The sequence below is a fragment of the Dendrobates tinctorius genome, unplaced genomic scaffold (genome assembly GCF_039654945.1).
Source record: "Dendrobates tinctorius isolate UK_male_01 unplaced genomic scaffold, ASM3965494v1 ptg000031l, whole genome shotgun sequence".
NCBI classification, from domain to species: domain Eukaryota; kingdom Metazoa; phylum Chordata; class Amphibia; order Anura; family Dendrobatidae; genus Dendrobates; species Dendrobates tinctorius.
In genome coordinates this window covers 16,075,238-16,099,408 of record NW_027361699.1, presented here as the reverse complement: position 1 = coordinate 16,099,408, position 24,171 = coordinate 16,075,238, and the positions used below count along the sequence as shown (strand labels likewise).

General features: G+C 42.1%; 1 protein-coding gene across 39 annotated transcripts in view; it reads right to left on the bottom strand.

Annotated features, from left to right (window-relative positions):
- PTPRD (protein tyrosine phosphatase receptor type D) overlaps positions 1–24,171 on the bottom strand; it is a 2,878,718-nt gene that overhangs the window by 692,717 nt on the left and 2,161,830 nt on the right. For all 39 annotated transcript variants that reach the window (XM_073572185.1, XM_073572197.1, XM_073572187.1 and 36 more), the window contains exon 9: positions 6,801–6,841. The gene's annotated coding sequence lies outside the window, so the exon portion shown is untranslated. The remainder of the gene's footprint in view (positions 1–6,800; positions 6,842–24,171) is intronic.

Sequence of the window (24,171 nt, the reverse complement as noted above, 5' to 3'; positions counted from 1 at the left end):
TCAAGTATTTTTTATTCAATGGAATGAAAACTTAAATCTGTCTATCATTATTTAGGGTCAAATCAGTTTAATGAGCATTAACCTTTCATATGAAGCATGGGAACAACATTTTCCGGTAAATCTTTATGAATCTTTATAAATCAATTTATAGTGTCATTGTTTTAACATACTGAATAAGGTGGAAAATTGTGTTGACCTTTTTATATACTATTTGGATACTAGACATTTCTGAAAAATGATATTACAGATGATTTCAGGGTTCTTTACATGTTTCCTAAACCCAGATGTATAAAATTTCATAGAACCTATAAAATGTTACAACCGTACCATGCTGTCATTAAATGAGCAGTTTAATAGGTGGGAATGTAAAAGAGGGGAGAAAGTATTAATTGATTTTCCATAAATGCTGTGTTGGTCACTGTTTGTCTTGGCTTCAATGTGTAGTACATAGTTTGCTACATGACCAATAGGACCATGGATTACATATCATTAACATAGGGGGTGTTTAATGGCCTAGCGCTATTACTGGCAGCTGTTAACATGTAACCTAAGTCTAGTCCAGATTTTTTTTCTTTTTTTTCTGTCTGTGTATTTAGAGGTGTTGTGTCTCACGCATGCTTGGCAATATGGGCACTCCCCACACCTGCTTCATATATCCAGACTTATATATGTAGCTTGCTAGAGATTGTCATATGGTTGCACTAATAAAATCTAATGTCCCCGACTCCCCTATATTCAAGGAACTGCATAAGTGTACAGCTGCAAAGCCAACAAAAACTGCCCTAACTCTTTTAACATTTCGCACACCAGTCTTGCCTTTTTTTCTCCTTTGAAGACAGTGGATATTTTAACTTGGAAAAATGCCCTGCTAGTCTCAGGAAAAATTTAGACTTCTGCTCTCTACTAGGTTTAGTATTTTTATTACTTTTCTTTGCGTTGCTTAGGGTGAAATCCATGACAAATCCACATCTGTAGAGGCTGTTCACAGGTCCTAAAGCTTAGATCCTACTCACTTAAAGAGAGCCTGATGCCTGATGTATCGGGCACTGTCTGTATGATCTCAGTCAAGTATGTTTGACTCTGAAATGCTATGGCGTTTCAGTGAAAAACATACTTTTCATATCTGCCAGGGACCAAGCCTTTATACACATTTAGGCAGAAACCTGTCAATCCAGGGTAGTTGTCATGCCGGCTTTGGACTCTGTTCACACTGGGGAGTCTGATGTGCAGTCTTAGGCTAGTTTTACACTAGCATTTGGCAGAGCTGCAGAGGGTTACTTAGTTCCTCCATGAAGCTTCACCCACTGCCATACCTTCTCCAGTCAGCTCCGCCTACGTCTGCATGCGTCATTTTGACGATGCGGTGACTCGCATCGAACGCAACGTGTTGCAATTTGTTGCAGTTGCCGCATCGTCAAAGCGATGCATGCGGACGCATCCGCATACATCCGCACGGCCTGCATACCCAATGTTAAAGATAGGTACGAAGGCCGCATGCAGACGTAGGCAGAGCTGACCGGAGGAGGTGCGGCAGTGGGCGGAGCTTCACGGAGGAACTACACAGCCCTCCGCAGCTCTGCCAAATGCTAATGTGAAACTAGCCTTAGACCTTCCTGTTGCTCAGCCTGAGTTTGGGTGGTGGATTGTTCTCTGATATTCAACTTTGCAGTCGTTAACTTTTTGATTAATTTCAATTGAAAATGGCTGAGGCTACTGGGAACACCTTATCCCTTTAAGTATGGCTCAGCACATTCCTGGATGTTGACTATAGCATTTGTTTGACTCTTGCATACTGGTCCTTTGTTGGAGTAGCTGTTAATACTCAAGTCTTTATTTAAGTGAAGTATACTTTGTTGTTTGTGACATATTGTGTTGTCCTGATAGTTTGCATTGTGGTGCAGTTTATTTTATATCTGTAGGTCTTCATCTGTTGTTTCCATTATGACTCACCTCCTGGGGTTGGGTTTAGCTCAGAGCTGGACAGGAGATAGGGACAGGTCGGTTACTCAGGCCTCCCTACCTTCAACGGTACCCCTGAGTTAAGGAAAGACAGAGCTCCTTTAGCCTGAGGGACTTTTCAGGGGCCCAGGGTCTTCATTTCCTATTTTTCCATTGCTTCCCATTACAGTAGTAGGCAGTGAGAAGCTAACAGCCTGCCTGACCAACTAGTCAGCAGAACAGCTTGGTCCTCGACAGCTATTAAAAGTGTGGATTGGGCAGCATGTATCGGATATCAGATTCTCATTAAAAAAATCTCATCAAAGTTTTTATCCTCTTAATATATTGCAATCATCATATTATATAGCACTGTTTATTTACAATTGCTCATTTTGTCTTTCTACCCAGATAATTCTCTTTTCTCTGCTCTATCTACAAACAGGAAGTCTATTTTTCTTGCATGAATCATCCCTCTCTTCAACTTCTGACCCAGCTTCTCCTTCCTCCCTCCTGCCAGGGACTTTTGCAGTGAATAATGACTCATACAGAGAAAATTGACCTCCTGTTTCTTCATAGCGCTAAGAAGGATTCAGTTAGTCAGTTATTAATTATGTCATGTCATATACCTAATGGAAAAGAGAAGAATTAGTTGAGTAAAAAGGCAAAATGAGCAATTGTAAGTACATAGTACTATATAATGTGATGACTGAGGATAAACACTTTCTTGGAAGTGCTTCTTAAAGTAAGAGGTGAGCTGCAGTACCTGAAAATGGCCTCTACCTATTGAGCGGAGCAGTGATTGTTGGCTCTGTTCCCTGTTTACATCAGGACACCATTATAGCTGATAGCAGCTGGGAGTGCAGGGTATCAGACCCCCATCATTCTAAGCTTATGTCATCAATATAGTGCAGTGATGTGAAAATGTTCCTACAACATGTTCCATAGACAACTACTTTGCAGTACAATAGATCACATTTTTTTCCATATCTATGTATATTTTTTATTGCTGTGTGACTTCATTTATCCTATTCACTACAATTGCACCTATGGTCATTGTGGTTAATTAACCAAAGACGATAAAAAGCCAGCAATAATGGTATGTATGAACGTACACAAAGACTGGATGAATGCCTTGTGCTTGCTTGTAATAGTGCCTTTAAAACAATGCAAGGATAAGATAGAACCCATCAACGTGAGTAGGTATTAAGTATAATTCAAGTATGACGGAAGCTTAATTGTAGGGAATGATGCTACGCCAAGACAGTGAAGTACAAGAGAACTTTTCATAGTTTTTTTTTTCTAGGCCAGTGTATTTAAATTAAAACAATATCCACTTAATGCACTATTCGAGTGGTGACAAATGATACTGCCAATTAAATAAATGTACATATTACCAGCTTTCTATTCCTGAATGGTAAATGAATGGTAATTCTAACCTATTAATCAAAGCAATGAATCGTTCCTTAGAAAGCTCAGTGAGCGCTACTATTGTTTCACAGAAAAACAGTGATATTTAATAGAACCATGACAGTCCTAGATAAGAAAAGACATTTAGGTAATCCCATTAATTGTGTACTTGACAGAAATAATGCAAGATAGCTTTACTTAAAAAAATCACTCCGGATGACAGTGGAAGATGATACATAGATATTATTATTGTGCTATATAGGAATTCTCAAAGCCAATATCAAGTCATAGGCTGAATGTGTGTGTGAATGTGGGCACAACCTCATGATTCCCACTGATATTGCAAACTATGTAACCACAATTTACAAAATAAAGGTAAAGAAAGGATTTATTTGATTAAGCCTGTGTTCTAGAATACTAAAAAAAAGCTTGACCCTCCCCCAACTAATAAGCATGTATATGATAGGCATAGGTGAAAAATATAAGAGCTCCTAGTATTACTAGACTGAATTTACATAATTTATGAAACACAGAATTTAGTATTCACATAAGACCTCTTAACCATGTACTTTATTCTTATACCCATTGCCCGTTTTACATGTGCACATACCTTATTGTTCACAATTGTAAAATTAGTTTATGAGCTCATTAATGACTTGCTCAGGAGCTGAGCCTACCTAATATAAGGTAGATGCTGGTTGTGTTACATAGCTGGCATCTGAATGTAACAGCAGTGACTGGAGCTCCTATTGCTGCAATTTAACAACAGAATTTCAATGAAGTGAATGCAGGCATGCCTTCACTTGCTCCCATTGACCACACACAATGTGATGACGGGAAACTGATGGGTCACCATAGCAGTCTGGGGCATCCTGGAGGCTCCCACAACTACCATTTCAGTGCTTCTGTAATGCTCAGTCATAAGCTAACCTTTATAGGAGAACCACAATTTTCTCTGCTTTTGGATTACAGTGTATAGTATAAATGATCTAATAACTGCATATTAAAGTCCCCTATGGGACTATATATAATATATATATATATATATAGTTAAATAAAATAAGGGTAACACTAAAATATCACATCCTACACATCACTGAATGACATTTTCCAGTTGCAAATCTCTATTCATTGCATATCTGAATGTGTTGAGAACAATAAAACATAAAAATGATTACTGTAAATGAAAATGAATATCCTATGGAGGTCTGGATTTGGAATAATATTCAAAATCAAAGTGGAAAATCAAATTACAGGCTGATCCAACTTCAGTGGAAATGCCTCAAGACAAGGAAATGATGCTCAGTAGTGTGTGGCCTCCATGTGCCTATATGACCTCCCTACAATGCCTGGGCATGCTCCTGATGATGTGTCAGATGTTCTCCTTAGGAATCTCCTCCCAGACCTGGATTAAAGCTTCAGCCAACTGTACAGTACTTCTACGGGTGAGAGCAGTGAAAAAATGCAAAAGTGACCAAAAACAAGAAATATTCTTTTGGAGACAATAAGAAAAATTCATTTCTTCCTTGGCTACGTCACATTATGTAGTACAGCTGTTAAAGAAGCATTGACAAATAGCTGAAACTATCCTGACCAAAGACTAACCCAATCCTGCGATGTGATGACAGCTGTACACACATCCAACTAAAGATATATTTTTAATTTATTTTGCTCAATTGTAAAATAGTCCATGGGTATCTGATGACTGCACAGCAGCTGATGTGAATTTTGGATGATGTCCTCAGCTCACTCTTCTCAAAAAAAATACAGAAAACGAACGTCTTCAATCATGGGCTTTTAGAAACAGTTTCCGAAATTCTACATTGAAGTCATTTTTTTCATTTACTTTCAGGTGAAAAAACACACCGCTAAAATAAATCATCCTTTGAAAAATTCAATTTCTTCGTACTTTGCAGTACATTTATTTTCCAGCCTCAACACATGACCTCCCAAAGACAGGAATACATTGTTTCAGACTGCGCCCATCACAAAGAGTCAATAGCTACCAATACCGAAGTTAACAATCTCTTCTCTGCAACTGCATAACTTGCCGAACAAACCATATTATACATCCTACTGGCATTGTATTAGTCAGAAGTGATCTCTTCAAATAATGCATGGCGTTCAGTGTAAGTATTACTTGTAATATTATAGAACATTCCAAGCAAACAGCATCATGTACTGGGTGCTAGAAAACGTTTTCTATCTATCTATCTATCTATCTATCTATCTATATTTTATCTATCCATCTATTATCTATCTGTTATCTATCTATCTGTCTATTATCTATCTATCTATCAATCTATCTCATATCTATCTATTATCTACTTATATATATATATATATATCTATATTTTATCTATCCATCTATTATCTATCTGTTATCTATCTATCTATCCCATATCTATCTATCTGTCTATCTATCTATCATCTATCTATCTGGTATCAATCAATCTATCTATCTATCTATCTATCTATCTATCTATCTATCTATCCCATATCTATCTATCAATCTATCTATCTGTATCAATCTGTATCTGTATCTATCTGTATCTGTATCAATCTATCTATCTATCTATCTATTTATTATCTATCTATCTACTTATATATAGCTATTATCTATCTATCTATCTATCTATCTTTCTATTTATTATATATCTATTATCTATTGATCTTTCTATCTGTATCTCTCTATTATCTATCTGTATCTATCTATTATCTATATATCTATCATCTATCTATCTATCTATCTCATATATATCATCTATCTATCTATCTATCTATCTATCACATATCTATCTATCTATCAATCTATCTCATATCTATCTACTGTATTATCTACTTATCTATATATATATCTATATTTTATCTATCCATCTATTATCTATCTGTTATCTATCTATCTATCTATCTATCCCATATCTATCTATCAATCTATCTATCTGGTATCAATCTATCTATCTATCTATCTATCTATCTATCTATCTATCTATCTCTATCCCATATCTATCTATCAATCTATCTATTTGTTATCTATCTGTATCAATCTATCTATCTATCTATCTATCTATTTATTATCTATCTATCTATCTACTTATATATAGCTATTATCTATCTATCTTTCTATCTATTATATATCTATTATCTATTGATCTATCTATCTATCTGTATATCTCTATTATCTATCTGTATCTATCTATTATCTATCTATTATCTATCTGTCTATCTCATATCTATCATCTATCAATCTATCTATCTATCTATCTGTCTATCTATCTCATATCTATCTATCTATCTTATATCTATTATCTATCTATCTATCTATCTATCTATCTATCTATCTACCTATAGACTACAGAAATAACCGCTTAGGATTCCCATATTTAGCAATGCATTGCCATGAAAAAACACGTCCAGCACAATATTACATGTATTCAATAAATGAAGCGCCCTACCTTGTACCCTTTGTCTGTGTGTGGTTTTCCAGTCCTGCAACCTGGAGAAATACAAAGTGCATATTAGATTTTTACTGAATATGTCAAAGCAATCAAAATAGGTAGTTAGTCTAGGTAATCCATAGATTAAGCCTACTATCTAGTCCATGCCTGAAATATGTGCAGGTCATCAAACTATATGGAACAATATGAAGCTCATCAAACATTTTGGAGGCTTTGATACTTCTGATAAAGTTTTAAATGTTGCTTCTGATAAAACTGTTGATGTGAATATTATAGAACTTTATATCTCTTGCTTTGAAGTGACTGATGCACAAGAAATGCTCTGTTTTTGTCATGGTGGTACTGTAGCGGGATAGACCAGTTCTTTTTAGGTTCCTCTACAAAGCAGAGCTCATCATTGGGGTCTAAGCAACAGGTCATTCTGTGATCAGCTTAGTGTCATGCCTAATCTGATGAAACAGAAAGTGACTTTAATTATGAAATATATTGTACTAAATGTCGCTGACCATTCATGACCAAACATCTGCACCCGTAAATCTCTGTTAATTAGAGATGAGTCAACCTGAACTTAAAGTTTGGGGTTCGTACTGAACAGTTAGTCCCAGAACTAAACGCCAAGCACAGACTTCTCACTGAAGTCCTTTGCAACGTTCAGAGTTCTGGGAGAGGTCCATTGCCGAGAGAGAGAGAGTAGAGAGAATTTTTTTTCCAGATCAAAAGCTCAGGTCTTCAAAGTTTTCAATGGAGTTCTGGTTCAAGTTTGGGTACAGTTATGCACACAAACCAAACTTTGGACTAAAGTTCAGGTCGGGCACCAGAACTTCCTCAGAAGAATAAAATAAAATAAAAAAAGCAATGGCTCTTGGAAGGCGAAAAGGAAGAAACAAAAGAAAAAAAAAGAAAAATTTAGGTTCCAAATCCTTTGATTGATAATATCTCCACAATGGAGAAGCGTAATTAAAACCATTTTATTCACTCTGCAGCCATTATTACAACATTGTCCAGTTCAACATGTAAAATTTGGTGAAAGGTCCTCTTTAAAGAGTTAAAATGGAAAAGTCAGCTGTTAATGTAGCCATACATTGGGTCTCAGCAGTTTTGGATGTAACTACACAATCCAGGACACTCCAGTCAGAGCAGTGCTAAGCAAGTTAGTCAAGGTGGAAAGGGTAATACCCCCGTTAAAGGGAATCTGTCAGCAGATTTTTTCTACTTCATCTGAGAGCAGTGTAATGTAGGAAAAGAGAAACTGAATCCAACGGTGTATCACTCAGTTTACTGCGTGCAGCAGTTGTGATACTGAGCTCAAAAAGCTAACCCCGCCCACCCCACAGCTTTTTGTGCACAATGGTTATTGACAGTAATCAGTGCTGGAGGCAGAGTTAGACCAGGAAGCATGCCAACTGTAGTCTGGGCAGTGATAATCTCCTAGTGAAAAAACCTTCATTGCAAGTAAACAACAGCACACAGCCTAATAATTGACACATCCCAGTAATCAGTGTCTTAGCTCCTATCTCATGCCACCCTTAAGGCCCCGTCACACATAACGATCTCGATAGCGAGATCGCTGCTGAGTCACAAGTTTTGTGACACAACAGGGATCTCACCAGTGAGATCGCTGTGTGTGACAGCGATCAGCGACCGGCCCCCATGCCGGTATCGCTGATCGCTCTGGGAAACCTCTGGACTTTTCTTTGGTCACTGGTCTCCCACTGGCCAGCACGCATCGCTGTATGTGACAGGCGGGAGACCAGCGATCTGCTGGTAACTAACGTACACATCGGGTATCCAAGTGACGGGCGTCCCTTAGATACCCGATGTGTATCTTAGTTACCAGCACGCTGATGCAGGGAGCTGGTAACTAACGTACACATCGGGTATCTAAGGGACGCACCGTCCTTGGATACCCGATGTGTACGTTAGTTACCAGCTCCCTGCATCAGCACGCTGGTAACTAACGAGCACAGCGACGCCGCGCGCTCGGCATCGCTGTGCTGATCGCTGGAGAAGCTGTCTGTGTGATCACATAGCGACTTACCAGCGATCCTGACACGTTGATATCGTTGTCGTGATCGCTGGTGAGTCGCTATGTGTGACTCCAGCTTTAGATTGCATAGCAAAATCCTGACTCCCTTTAACAAAGAAAGTGATATTTATACACTTCTGGGAGAAATAACAGAAGAGCAGCACAAGAAATAAAAGTTCTACGGAAAAATGTTTCATCATTTTTATTTCATGGGCAATAGAATATTCCCTGACATTTTAGAAGAGTAGACAGGACCTCTTTAACGGTTGTTGACAGCCTTATAATAATACATATTGGCATTGAGATACCAGTAAAGGCCACAATTCATCGTGCTGTATGTACTGTACATGGAAGACAGAGATAGTAGACAGGATACTGTTTATATCATGTCAAACCTGATATTTATACAGAAAATGGATCTTCATTTCTATTCCACTTTATCTACTGTTTGCTGCAGAGCATGATTAATAATGTGATATTTACACATGTAATGAAGTTGGTTCTAGATGCATTACAAACACCATAAGGATGCTATCCTTTTTCATTAGCATATTTGGTATATAGTCTCTTATGACATTATGGATAAACATGCTGCCTCCTTTAACCCCTTAACCCCCAGAGCTTTTTTCAGTTTTGTGTTTTCGTTTTTCGCTCCCCTTCTTCCCAGATCTATAACTTTTTTATTTTTCTGTCAATATGGCCATGTGAGGGCTTGTTTTTTGCTGGATGAGTTGTACTTTTGAACAACACCATTGGTTTTACCATGTTGTGTACTAGAAAATGGGAAAAAAATTCCAAGTGTGGTGAAATTGCAAAAAAGTGCAATCCCACACTTGTTTTTTTGTTTGGCTTTTTTTAGTAGGTTCACTAAGTGCTAAAAACTGACCTGACATTATGATTTTCCAGGTCATTACGAGATCATAGACACCAAACATGTCTAGGTTCTTTTTTATCTAAGTGGTGAAAACAAACTTTGTTGAAAAAAAAATTGCACCATTTTCCGATACCTGTAGAGTCTCCATTTTTCGTGGTTGAGGGCTTATTTTTGCATGCCAGGGTGACATTTTTAATTATACCATTTTGGTGCAGATACAATCTTTTAATCGCCCATTATTGCATTTTAATGGAATGTTGCGGCAACTAAAAAAATGTAATTCTGGCGTTTTTACTTTTTTTTTCTTGCTACGCCATTTAGCGATCAGGTTACTCCTTTTTTTCATTGATAGATCGGACGATTCTGAATGCGGCAATACCAAATATTTGTATGTTTGATTTTATTTTTATTGCTTTATTTTGAATGGGGCGAAAGGAGGGTGATTTGAACTTTTATATATTTTTTATTTCTTTTATATTTTTTAAAACCATATTCTTTTTACTTTTGGCATGCTCCAATAGTCTCCATGGGAGACTAGAAGCTGCAACAACCCAATCGGCTCTGCTACATAGAGGCGATGATCAGATCGCCTCTATATAGCAGATTTACTCACTTGCTATGAGCGCAGACCACTGGGTGGCTCTAACAGCAATTCGACACTGACAACCATAGAGGTCTCCAGGAGACCTCCGATTGTCATGCTGACACACCGTTGACCCGCGATCACCTGACGGGGGTCACCGGTATGTGTATTTCCAGCACGATTACCGGAAGTGCTTGTTAAATGCTGCTTTCAGCATTTGACAGCGGCATTTAACTGGTAAATAGCCTCAGGTGGATTGGTTATTCTATTGCGGGCACATGTCAACTATTCAAAACAACTGACATAGCCCGGGAAAGATGTGTGCTCACCGCCAGAGCCCACATCAAAGGGATGGAGTCCGATGTTGGCGTACTATTACACCCGATGTCGGAAAGGGGTTAAAATCCCTTCAATATATCTTGTTTTTACCAAGGACGTATGGGTACTCCCTTTAACCCCCAAGGGTGGTTTGCACGTTCATGACCGGGCCAATTTTTACAATTCTGACCACTGTCCATGTATGAGGTAATAACTCTGAAACGCTTCCATGAATCCCGGTGATTCTGACATTGTTTTTTCTCGTGACATATTGTACTTCATGTTAGTGGTAACATTTCATTCAAATAACTTGTGAAAAAAATGGAAATTTGGTAAAAATTTGAAAATTTCGCAATTTTCCAACTTTGAATTTTTATGCCCTTAAATCACAGAGATATGGCACACAAAAAACTTAATAAATAACATTTCACATATGTTTACTTTACATCAACACAATTTTGGAACAAAAATTTTTTTGTTAGGAAGTTATAAGGGTTAAACGTTGACCAGCAATTTCTCATTTTTGCAACACCATTTTATTTTTACGGACCACATCACATTTGAAGTCATTTGAGGGGTCTATATGATAGAAAATACCCAAAAGTGACACCATTCTAAAAACTTCACCCCTCAAGGTGCTCAAAACCATATTCAAGAAGTTTATTAACATTTCAGGTGCTTCACAGGAATTTTTTGAATGTTTAAAAAAATGAACATTTAATGTTTTTTCACAAAAAAATTACTTCAGGTCCAATTTTTTTCATTTTACCAAGGGTAACAGGAGAAATTGGACTGCAAAAGTTATTGTACAATTTCTCCTGAGTACGCTGATACCTGATATGAGGGGGGAACCACTGTTTCGGTGCATGGCAGAGCTCAGAAGGGAAGGAGCGCCGTTTGACTTTTTCAATGCAAAATTGGCTGGAATTCAGATCGGATGCCATGTCATGTCTGGAGAGCCACTGATGTACCTAAACAGTGGAAACCCCCCACAAGTAACCCCATTTTGGAAACTAGACCCCCAAGGAACTTATCTAGATATGTGGTGAGAACTTTGAACCCACAAGGGCTTCACAGAAGTTTATAATGTACAGCCATACAATTAAAAAAATCATATTTTTTCCACAAAAATTATCTTTTCGCCCCCAATTTTTATTTTCTCAAGGGTAACAGGACCCTAAAAGTTATTGTGCAATTTGTCCTGAGTATGCTGACACCCCATATGTGGGTGTAAACAATTATTTGGGCGCATGGCAGAGCTTGGAAGGGAGCAGCGCCATTTGACTTTTTTGGCTGGAATTGAGATTGGACACCATGTCGCGTTTGGAAAGCCCCTGATGTACCAAAGCAGTGGAAACCCCCCACAAATGACACCATTTTGGAAACTAGACCCCCCAAGGAACTTATCTAGATGTGTGGTGAGCACATGGAACTCCCAAGGGCTTCACAGAAGTTTATAATGCCCGGGTGTGAAAATAAAAAAATCATATTTTTTCCATAAACATGATCTTTTAGTCCCCAATTTTTTTTATTTTCCCAATGGTAACAGGAGAAATTGGACCCCAAAAGTTGTCCAATTTGTCCTGAGTACGATGATACCCCATATGTGGGAGAAAACTACTGTATGGGCACACGTCAGGGCTCGGAAGGGAATTAGTGACGTTTTGGAATGCAGACTTTGATGGAATAGTCTGCGGGTGTCATGTTGCCTTTGGAGAGCCCCTGATGTACATAAACAGTAGAAACCCCCACAAGTGACCCCATTTTGGAAACTAGACCCCCTAAGGAACTTATCTAGATGTGTGGTGAGCACTTTGAACCCCCAGTGCTTCACAGAAGTTTTTCACGCCCGGGCGTGAAAATAAAAAAATCATATTTTTTCCACAAACATGATCTTTTAGTCCCCAATTTTTTTTATTTTCCCAAGGGTAACAGGAGAAATTGGACCCCAAAAGTTGTCCAATTTGTCCTGAGCACGCTGATACCCCATATGTGGGAGAAAACTACTGTATGGGTACGTGTCAGGGATCAGAAGGGAAGTAGTGACGTTTTGGAATGCAGACTTTGATGGAATGGTCTGCGGGTGTCATGTCGCGTTTGGAGAGCCTCTGATGTGCCTAAACTGTTGAAACTCCCCACAAGTGACCCCATTTTGGAAACTAGACCCCCACGGAACTTATCTAGATGTGTGGTGAGCACTTTGAACCCCCAAGTGCTTCACAGAAGTTATAACGCCCAGAAGTGAAAATAAAAAAAATCATATTTTTTTCAACAAAAATGATATTTTTGCACCCAATTTTTTATTTTCCTAAGGATAACAGGAGAAATTTGACCCCAAAAGTTGTTTTGCAATTTGTCCTGAGTAGGCTGATACCCCATATGTGGGGGTAAAACACTGTTTGGACATATGGCAGAGCTTGGAAGGGAAGGAATTGAGATGAGACGCCATGTTGAGTTTGGAGAGCACCTGATGTGCCAAAACAGTGGAAACCCCCCAATTCTAACTCCAACCCTAACCCAACACACTCCTAACCCTAATCTCAGCCCTAACCCTAGCCCTAACCCTAATGGGAAAATGGAAATAAATACATTTTTTTAATTTTATTATTTTTCCCTAACTAAGGGGGTGATAAAGGGGGGTTTGATTTACTATTTATGGTGGGTTTTTATATTTGGCCGATGTCACACGCTAAAAGACGCTTTTTATTGTAAAAATAGTTTTTGCATCACTACATTTTGAGAGCTATAATTTTTCCAGATTTTGACCCACCGAGTCATGTGTGCTCTTATTTTTTGCGGGACGAGTTGACGTTTTTATTGGTACCATTTTCGGGCACGTGACATTTTTTGATCGCTTTTTTATTCCGATTTTTTGGACGCAGAATGAACAAGAACCAGCATTTCAAGAATTTCTTTTGGGGGGTGCGTTTACACTGTTCTGTATGCGGTAGAATTGATAAGGCGGTTTTATTCTTCGGGTCAGTATGATTACAGCGATACCTCATTTATGTATTTTTTTATGTTTTGGTGCTTTTATGCAATGAAAACAATTTTATATAAAAAATAATTATTTTTGCATCGCTTTATTCTGCGAGCTATAACTTTATTTTCTTGCTGATGATGCTGTATGGTGGCTCCTTTTTTGAAGGACAAGATGACGTTTTCAGCGGTACCATGGTTATTTATATCCGTCTTTTTAATCACGCGTTGTTGCACTTTTTGTTCGGCGGTATGATAATAAAGCATTATTTTTTGCTTTGTTTTTTATTTTTATTTTTTAAGGGGTTTCCAAAAAATGAATTTATTAGGGAATATTTTTTTTAATTTATTTTTTATTAATTATTTTTACACTTTTTTTTTAACTTTATTACAATGTCCCAGGGGGGACATAACTGTCATGTGACAGATCGCTGATCTGTCACATCACAGATCGCTGTGACAGATCAACGATCTGTCACAGGCAGTGCAGAAGGCTTCCTCGTGCCTGCGCTTTGCAGGCACGAGGAAGCCGGCTCCCTGCAGGCCCCCGAAGGTCCCCGCTGCCATTTTGGATCTGGGAACCTGCAGGGAAGGAGGCCCCCCGGAGTAGTGCTGCACATTGCGCTGCTGTGGGGGTCTCAGGCAAGCACGGAGGGAGCCCCCACCCTGCCGATGCTTCCCTAAACTCGCAGTGTCCCAGGGGGTTAACGTGTCTGGGGCGGTCCGTGACTGCCCCTGACACATAGTGCCGGGTGTCAGCTGTGATAATCAGCTGACACCCGGCCGCGGTGAGCGCCGCTGATCGCTATGACGTACTATCCCATACCTGGGTATTAAGTCCCAGGGCACATGGACGGGATAGTACGTCATATGGCAGAAAGGGGTTAAAGTCAGCAATTCGAGAGAAATAACATGACGGGTTTGAAAATTAGTTGGTGCATTAATCCTTTCCCACTTTATGAGATATTCTCGAAACCAATTATGCAGTATGTAAAATGAGAATGCAAAACACTTTTAATTAAATATGTTTTATATATTTATGTGTACATATTGCATTACATAAATGTATTCATGATATTATATGCAAATGTATCTATATATTAGTTACCAAGTTATTAAACTGTTAAAGATATGCCAACTGATAGCAGAACACGCTCAGGTTATTGGACTTTATTTGTAAATTGGGTCATATATGCAGAAAGTATTGGTAAAACCAGGCTGTAGCTGAATCTCTCAGGATGAGTCCCATCGTCTCACAGTAAATTTGGAATACGTGATTTGGAGATGATTGAAAAGGTTTCTCTATCCTTATAAAGTGATAATAATATATCATTACAATTTTAATAATGTAATATTTTACTTGCTTTCTTTCCTATAGACTCCAATAAAGAGAAAAATAGCACACTGACACTAACATGTAAATATTTATAATGATTTTTCCATTGAAGCAGTTAGACAATTTTAGGCTATGCTCACATTATTTTTTTTTAAAGGAAATCTGTCAGTAGGATCAATCTTGCTATGTGCGTGTAGGTCATAGGAAGCTGAATAAAATGGTACCTTGATATCTGTGCATCGATGTCTTGTTACAAAGAAATTCACATTTTTCTTAATATATTGTCTGCAGTTCCTCTCTTCCTGCAGTGATGCAAGCGTACTCACCGCTAAGGCCCCCATCCTGCTTATTCTGGGTCTGCTGCTACCTGGGACTGCTTACAGGTCCTTGGACTGTGCTGAGGGCATGCACGCACACTTCCCATTTCTCAAAAGTGTCCCAGCCAACAGCTGGAGAACACTTACTATTTAAAGCACCTTCCCCAATATAGAGGTGCCTGTGCAGTGTTGTGAGTTTCTTTCCTAACACTCTTGTGAGTTCTCAAGTCCCAGTGCGCGTATTCCAGCATACTGCACCTGCCAATGCTTATCTCTACGTCTGTCAGTCCCACTGCACCTGCCAGTGCACATATCGATGTCAGTCGATCCAGTTGCACCTGCTAGTGCTCATCTCAATGTCCTGCTGCACCTGCCATTACTCATCTCTACATAACCCGATCCTGTTGCACCTGCCAGCACTCATCTCAACGTCAGATGGTCCCGCTTCACCTGACAGTGCACATCTCTATGTCACCTGGTCCTGTTGCACTTGCCAATGCTCATCTCTTCATCAGCCGGTACCGTCTGCATCTGTGGTACCTGTCATCTTACTCTGCCTGCCTGCATCTGTTGAACATTCCCTTGGGCCATCCCTGCTACCTGTTCCTAGGGGTCACCTGCCATCTACCCAAGATCAGTCCTGGCATAGCATCTGGACCACCTCCTTCGTCTCTCCTCGGATCTCGGTGTCATATACTGCTGCATATTCCTGGTCAGATTGAGTGAGGCTCCTAGTCACGCACCTCCAGGTCTTCCTTGAACTTTAGCACAGTGGTTCCACCACCCAGCCCGTTACATATATAAATAAGCTGTTACAATCCATGGGCTGAACATAGATCTGCATGAGAATCTGCTTCCAAAGGTTATTTTAAAATAAAGGGGGCGTTACCAGTGTGAGACATGTAATGACTGACAGCCTGCTCTCCTGAGCCATATATATCACATGGACAACAGCCCTTTTCATTTTAAATAAGCTCTGGAGGCAGAATCTCATGCAGATCAATGTCTGGCCCATAGATCTTAACAGCTCATTTACATATAAGAAAAACATGAATATCTAAGGAACAAATATCAGATCACAGATATTAAGATATGTTATTTAGCTCCCTATTACCTACCTACAGCTGTGCTCAAAAGTTTACATACCCCAGCAGAATTTTTGCTTTCTTGGCCTTTTTTCAGAGAATGTGGATGATAACACCAAAACTTTTTCTTCACTCATGGTTAGTGGTTGGGTGAAGCCATTTATTGTCAAACTACTGTGTGTTCTCTTTTTAAATTATAATGACAACCCAAAACATCCAAATGACCCTGATGAAAAGTTTACATACCCCATTTCTTTATACTGTTTATTGCCCCTCTAACATCAATGACAGCTTGAAGTCTTTTGTGGTAGTTGTGGATGAGTTTTTTTATTTTCTCAGATGGTAAAGCTGCCCACTCTTCTTGGCAAAAAGCCTCCAGTTCCTGTAAATTCCTGGGCTGTCCAGCATAAACTGCACACTTGAGATCTCCCCAGAGTGGCTCAATGATATTGAGGTCAGGAGACTGAGAGGGCCACTCCAGAACCTTCACTTTGTTCTGCTGTAGCCAATGACAGGTCAACTTGGCCTTGTGTTTTGGATTGTTGTCATTTTTGAACGTGCAAGTATGTCCCATGAGCAGCAGTATTTGCTGATAATATGCTGCATTCATCTTTCCTTCAACTTTGACCAAGTTTCCTGTGCCTCTGTATGTTATGGACGGCGGAACGCACTAAATAATAAATAATAATAAGTGCGTTCGCCGCCCGGGGTCCACCGTGCAGAAGGTGTTATACTGCTGCTAGCAAATGGCAGAAGCATTATATGGCGGTATAATGTACGCTGGTTGAAGTCACCCGGAGTGCGCTGGGCGATCTCTGTTCCTTCACAGAGGCACCGAGGTTTTAAGTACAAAGACCGAGCCTGTTGACGTCACAGGACTCAGTGGAATGCATGCACGGTATATGGTCACATGGTCACAGGACTTGGGGCCAAGACACAAGGTCCGCGTCCCTCTAGACCTATCGTGCGTGCGGCGTCGCAACTGTGGACGCCAAGGAGTAGTGCTGACTGCAGCCCGGCGACAGACACTGCCGCTATATGACAATACCCTGTAGCAGGCACACTGTCTGATGCTAGCACTGTGGAGGATGCGTATTGTGGCCTGTAGCTTGCCACTGACTGGCGCTGACTCTATCACTAGTTCCCTATCCACACACGTAATATCAGAGGGAGGGGAATCTTAATGAGTCATTTGCAAGTCCATACATCCGTCATGATTCACACAGTTAGCAACTAGAGTCTATATTAGCGCATGGCCGAGCGGCCATGTAAGCCTTTTATAACTGGGACCTTCCGGAAGCTTCCAGATCCCTGAGATGGACCATTCAGATCTGGAGAAGGACCTGAACATGTGACTCCCGATCTCCAATGGGAGATCGTCTCGTGAGCATTCTCAGTGGAGCGACAGAAGGACTTAGCCTCTGGAGTCGCTTGCTGCTGATCAGCCTGCGTTGCTATTGCTGGCCCAGAGGTGGCAGCAACAGCCAGACCCACAGAGCAGGTCTGGGCAGAGCATCGGGAACGGCAGGGCTGCTGAGCAAGCTCCTCTGTGGTCGATGGAGAATGGGAGACCGCTGAGTGCAAGGCTTTGGATTCCTGCTGTGCCGCTGCAGGAACCCGACACCTAACATTACCCCCACTCCTAGGGCCCCCTTGCCTCTGAGCGTCGCTACGCTCAAATGCCGGGATAAGGAGTGGGGCACGGATGTTCTCCACTGGCTCCCAGGTCTGGAGCTCCGGAGCGCGACCCCCTCCAATCCACCAAATAAAACTTTTTGCCACGCACCACCCTGCGTCCCACAATGGCGTTGACCTCACACTCATCCAAAGACAAGCCTAATGTCCCGGCAGATGACTCAGGAAACCGGGACATGTGAACAGGTCTGAGAAGGGACACATGGAAGACGTCGAAGATGGCCAAGTGTGGTAGAAGGGCCAGATGGTAGACCACGGAGCTGATCCGCTCGAGGATTTTGAAATGACCAATGTATCGCGGCGCGAACTTGGTGCACTCGACCCGCAGCCTGATATTTCGGGCAGAGAGCCCCACTAAGTCGCCAGGGGAAAAAGTAGGAGCAAGGCACCGATGTGTGTCGGCGGATGCCCTCATTCTCTCTTTAGAGGCTAGAATGGCATGCTGGGCAAAAGAGGCGCATGCCTGAATGTATTCTTTTGTGTCCCGGGCCTTGTGCGGCCACCAATAAGACCTTGACAGGAGTTCTGTGGTCCTCTTGTAGCCAAAGTGACCACCCAACCTGGACGCATGTGCCCACGCAAGAACCTTTGGCCGCAGGAGAGGAGGGACAAAGGTCTTGCCCGGTGGCACTGACTCAAGGGCGACCGGAGCCATGGTCCCCAGATTCTCAATGGGGGGCGCAGAAAGATCCATGGGCACCTCCTCAGAGGCTACTTGGACGCTGCCCCCCCATGCACCTTCCCACACAGCCCTTGCTCCATCCCAGTATTCTCCCCGAGGACCACTCTATATGAGGGGAATGGCAACGGAGCCAGGGAACCCCGAGGAGCACCTGGTCGATGCCCTCTGGCATAATGAGCAGGAACAGCGTCTCATGGTGAGATGGTGGAATTGAGAGCCTAAGGGGTGCTGTCTGGTGGGTAATATGGGATGATAAGGTCGAACCATTGACCACCCTGATAGGCACAGGGTGAGGTAGTGGCACCAATGGGATTGCGTGCTGTTGGGCGAAGGCCGAGGACATAAAGTTCCCTTCTGCCCCGGAGTCCACCGTGACCTCTACCTACCAGGAGGAAGCACCGCTATCTAACGTCCCTCAGAATGCTGGTTTGGGGGAGGTCTCCATAGCAAATAGACCCCCACCAATTACCACTGGACGCAATCATTTTTTGGACCGCTGCAGACACCTGTTAGCCAGGTGACCAGACTGTCAACACTGGTAACTGCGTGTGGAGCTTTGTGCCGGGCGCGGCTTGGGACCAGTGCGGGACACCTCCATTGGGTCTGGAGGTAAAATTTCCAGCTCGGGGGGTTCAAGAGGTTCAGAGAGGTTGGGAGCCAAGCTAACCTTCTGTCTGGATTGAGCACGCTCCATCCCGCGCTCTGAAAAACGGAGATCAATGGGGTGGAAATAGTAATCAGCTCCTCCAGACTTACGGGAACCTCCCTGGTGTATAGAGCATCCTTAACATGCTCCGCCAAACCTCTCCAGAACACATGGACGAGAGTTTTATCAGGCCACTCCAGCTCAGAAGTCAGTGTCCGGAAACGGACGGCGTACTGGCTGACCGACAGTGATCCCTGTGTTAATGCAAGTAACTGGAGAGAGGTGTCGTGAGTGACCCGGGGCTCCAAAAAGACCTGCTTTAGTGACTTTAGAAACTGAGCAGCGCTCAGAACCACGAGGTCATCACGCTCCCACAGTGGTGTGGCTCATTCTAACGCCCTGCCCGACAAAAGGGAGATGATAAACCCCACCTTAGCCCGCTCTGAAGGGAATCGCGCGGCCAGTAACTCAAGCAGGATCGAGCACTGGCTCACGAAACCCCTACAGGTGGTGCTGTCACCAGAAAACTTATCGGGAAACGGGAGGCGGGATATTGTCGGTGCAGGCATGGATGTGGCCCCACGCGAGACAGCCTCTGCGACTGCCCGGGCAGCAGCCGCTGTAGCATTCGCAGCTGAGGTGGAACTCTCGAGGGCCGCTAACCTGCCCTCCACCTGCTGAATGTACTGCCATAGATGCTGCTGGTCTGCCATTACTAGCCAGACCCTGGAGTTAGTATAATGTTAGGGACGACGGAACGCACTAAATAATAAATAATAGTAAGTGTGTTCGCCGCCCGGGGTCCACCGTGCAGAAGGTGTTATACTGCTGCTATGTAATGGCAGATGCACTATATGGCGGTATAAAGCACGCGGGTTGAACATCACCCGGAGTGTGCTGGGCGATCTCTGTTCCTTCACAGAGGCGCCGAGGCGTTAGGTACAAAGACCGAGCCTGTTGATGTCACAGGACTCAGTGGAATGCATGCACGGTATATGGTCACAGGACTTGGGGCCAAGACACAGGGTCCGCATCCCTCTAGACCTACCATGCATGTGGCATCGCTACAGCGAATGCCAAGGAGTACTGCTGACTGCAGCGTGGCGACAGACACTGCCGCTATACAACAATGCCCGGTAGCAGGCTCACTGTTGGACGCTAGCACTGTGGAGGATGTGTATTGTGGCCTGTAGCTTGCCACTGACTGGCACTGACTCTATCACTAGTTCCCTATCCACACACGTAATATCAGAGGGAGGGGAATCTTAATGAGTCATTTGCAAGTCCATACATCCGTCATCATTCACACAGTTAGCAACTAGAATCTATACTAGCACATGGCCGAGCGGCCATGTGAACCATTTATAGCCGGGACCTTTCGGAAGCTTCCAGATCCCTGAGATGGACCAATCAGATCTGGAGAAGGACCTGAGCATGTGACTCCCGATCTCCAATGGGAGATCGTCTCGTGAGCATTCTCAGTGGAGCGACGGAAAGACTTAGCCTCTGGAGTCGCTTGCTGCTGATCAGCCTGCATTGCTTTTGCTGGCCCAGAGGTGGCAGCAACAGCCAGACCCACAGAGCAGGTCTGGGCAGAGCGTTGGGAACGACAGGGCTGCTGAGCAATCTCCTCTGCGGTCGATGGAGAATGGGAGACCGCTGAATGCAAGGCTTTGGATTCCTGCTGTGCCGCTGCAGGAACCCAATGCCTAACACTGTAGCTCACACATCCCCAAAACATCAGCGCTCCACCTCCATGCTTTACAGTAGGAAGGGTGTTCCTTTAATCATAGGACTTGTTGACCTCTCTCTAAATGTAACATTTATGGTTGTGGCCAAAAGGTTCAATTTTGGTCTCATCACTCCAAATTACCTCATTCCAGAAGTTTTGAGGCTTGTCTGTGTGCTGTTTTGCGTATTGTAGGTGAGATACTTTATGACATTTGCGCAGTAATGGCTTTCTTCTGGCGACTCACCATGCAGCCCATTTTTCTTCAAGTTCCTCCTTATTGTGCATCTTGAAACAGCCACACTAGTTTTCAGAGAGTTCAGTATTTCATCTGATGTTATTTGTGGGTTTTTCTTTGCATCCCGAACAATTTTCCTGGCAGTTGTGGACAAAATTTTTGTTGGTCTACCTGACCGTGGTTTTGTTTTTACTGAGCCCCTGCATTTCCATTTGTTAATCATAGTTTGAACGTTGCTGACTGGCATTATCAATTTTATGGATTTTTTTTGTATCCCTTTCCTGTTTTATATAGTTCAACTACCTTTTCCTGTAGATCCGTTGACAATTCTTTTGCTTTCCCCATGACTCACCATCCAGTAATGTCAGTGGCTGGATGAAAGATGCAAGAGTCTGTCTGGATCCCAGAAACTCACTCAGCTTTTATGCAAACACACTGATTACAAGCAAACAGGTCACAGGTGAGGATGTTACCTTTAGTAGCCAGTCAAACCCATTTGCGTCAATGTCTGTGCATGTTATCAGGTCAAAATCACCAGGGTATGTGAACTTTGATCAGGGTCATTTGAATGTTTTGGGTTGTCATTATGATTTAAATAGAGAAAACACAGTAGTTTGACAATAAATGGCTTCACTCAACCACTAACCATGAGTGGAGAAAAAGTTTTGGTGTCATCATTCATATTCTCAGAAAAAAGGCCAAGAAAGCAAAAATTATGCTGGGGTTTGTAAACTTTTGAGCACAACTGTACATAGATGGCTTAGCAGAGTTGACCCTACTGACAGATTCCCTGTAAATTCTCATCCTAAATCGCTTTGGAAATTTTTGCAAAACTCTTCCTATTAAAGGGAATCTGTCACCCCATTTTAGCGCTATAAGCTGTTGCCACTGCCATCAGGGGCTTATGTACAGCATTATGTATTGCTGTAGATAAGCCCCCGATGTAACTTGAAAGATAAGAAAAACACGTTAGATTATACTCACCGGGGTGCGGAGTCGGGTGCGGTGAGTGTCGCGGTCCGGTCTGACGCCTCCCATCTTCATGCGATGATTTCCTCCTCCTTGCATCTCCCTCGGCTCCTGTGCAGGCATACTTTATCTGCCCTGTTGAGGGCAGAGTAAAGTACTGCAGTGCGCAGGTGCCGGGAAAGGTCAGAGAGGTCCGGCGCCTGTGCAATGTAGTACTTTACTCTGCCCTCAGTAGGGCAGATAACGTACACCTGCGCAGGAGCCGAGGGAGAAGCAAGGAGGAGGACATCATTGTATGAATATGGGAGGTGCCGGACGGGACGGTGACACCCATCACACCGGACCGAACGCCGGGGTGAGTGTAATCTAACTCTTTTCTTATCTTTCAGGTTATATCGGGGGCTTATCTACAGCATTACAGAATTCTGCAGATAAGCCCCTGATGATCGTGCCGGCTAAAGTGGGGTGACAGATTCCCTTTAATTTCTGTGGAAAATGCATGGCCTTAGTAGTGCTTTGATCTTATCAAATTTCCAGAAAAGCCAACTGTACACTGCTAGCATGCTGTTTTTTCATGATTTCTAATGGAAAGTATGAATGTGGTTTTATAACAGTTTTACATCTAATGCATATTGATATATCTGTCCTGGTAAGTCGGAAGTTATTATGTACTTGTAAAATGGTTGTATAAGATTATGAAAGAGTTACTGTTTTTTGTTTCTAGACACAGCAGAACTCCTGTGCACATCTGTCTACTAATGTAACTCAACTTAAACTAAGATTGAGTTGCAATAATAGACATATCTTACAAACAGAAGCGATTCTGCCTCTGAATAGCCATGAATGAATGTTAATAAAGTGAAAATTGACTCTTGAATACTATTTTGCCATTTCTGAAATAAATATGTTTAAAATATTATGCTAAATATCGTATATTTTCAAATAATCTTTTATAATGGTTAGAACTTTGCTCTCATGGAGAGTTCAAAAACCGCTACGTAAGCATAAATTAAAAACTACAATTCTGGTTATTTGCTGCTGTCACTGAGCTAACTACATACTGTCATACATTGAACTGAGTAATAATACAGTACACAGCAAGCTTTCATACTCCCCATAGTGATGTCTGCATCTTGTCAGCATGATAGGTTTTAAATCCATGTACAGTATATGGAGGGGATAATAGAAAACTAATTAACACCAAATTGTGGACTTGAAAACTACATGATAATAAAAATCGGATCATTCGCTTTAACTTAAATGGGAACTAAACTTTCAACACACTTTACATAAATCAAAAGTTCAGGCAAATATAAGAAACTTTGTAATATATCTTATTGGACAAATCAGCTTTCATCCTCAAATATCAGCCACCTTTTCCTCTCCACCTCTGCCTGCTGAACGTGTCATTCACTTTGAAGATAAGGTTTAAATCCGCCTGGCTCAGAGAAGACAGATGGCCAGATTACTGCCGTGTCATATGAAGCAATTATACTTTATAAAGAAGGGTGGTGAGAAGAAGAGTAATGAAGCCTGAGTGAGGAAACAGACAGAAGGAGACACAGAAAGAGCATGCTGAGAACTCTAACAAGTCTTTTACCTCACCCGAGAGCTGGATTCAGATGTACGCTGATTACTACTGCTGTGTAAAGGGCCCGTCACACTAAGCGAGATCGCTAGCGATGTCGATAAAGTGTCACCGATTTTGTGACGCAGCAGCGATATTGCTAGCGATATCGCTATGTGTGATACTTACCTCCGACCGGCTCCCCCGCTGGTTATCGCTGATCGCACGAGAACGTCCTGAGCCGTTTCTCGTCGGCCGCTTCCTGCTGGGCTTCCTGCTGGCACCGACGAGTGACGCGTGGACGCGGGCGGGAGGACGTCTTCA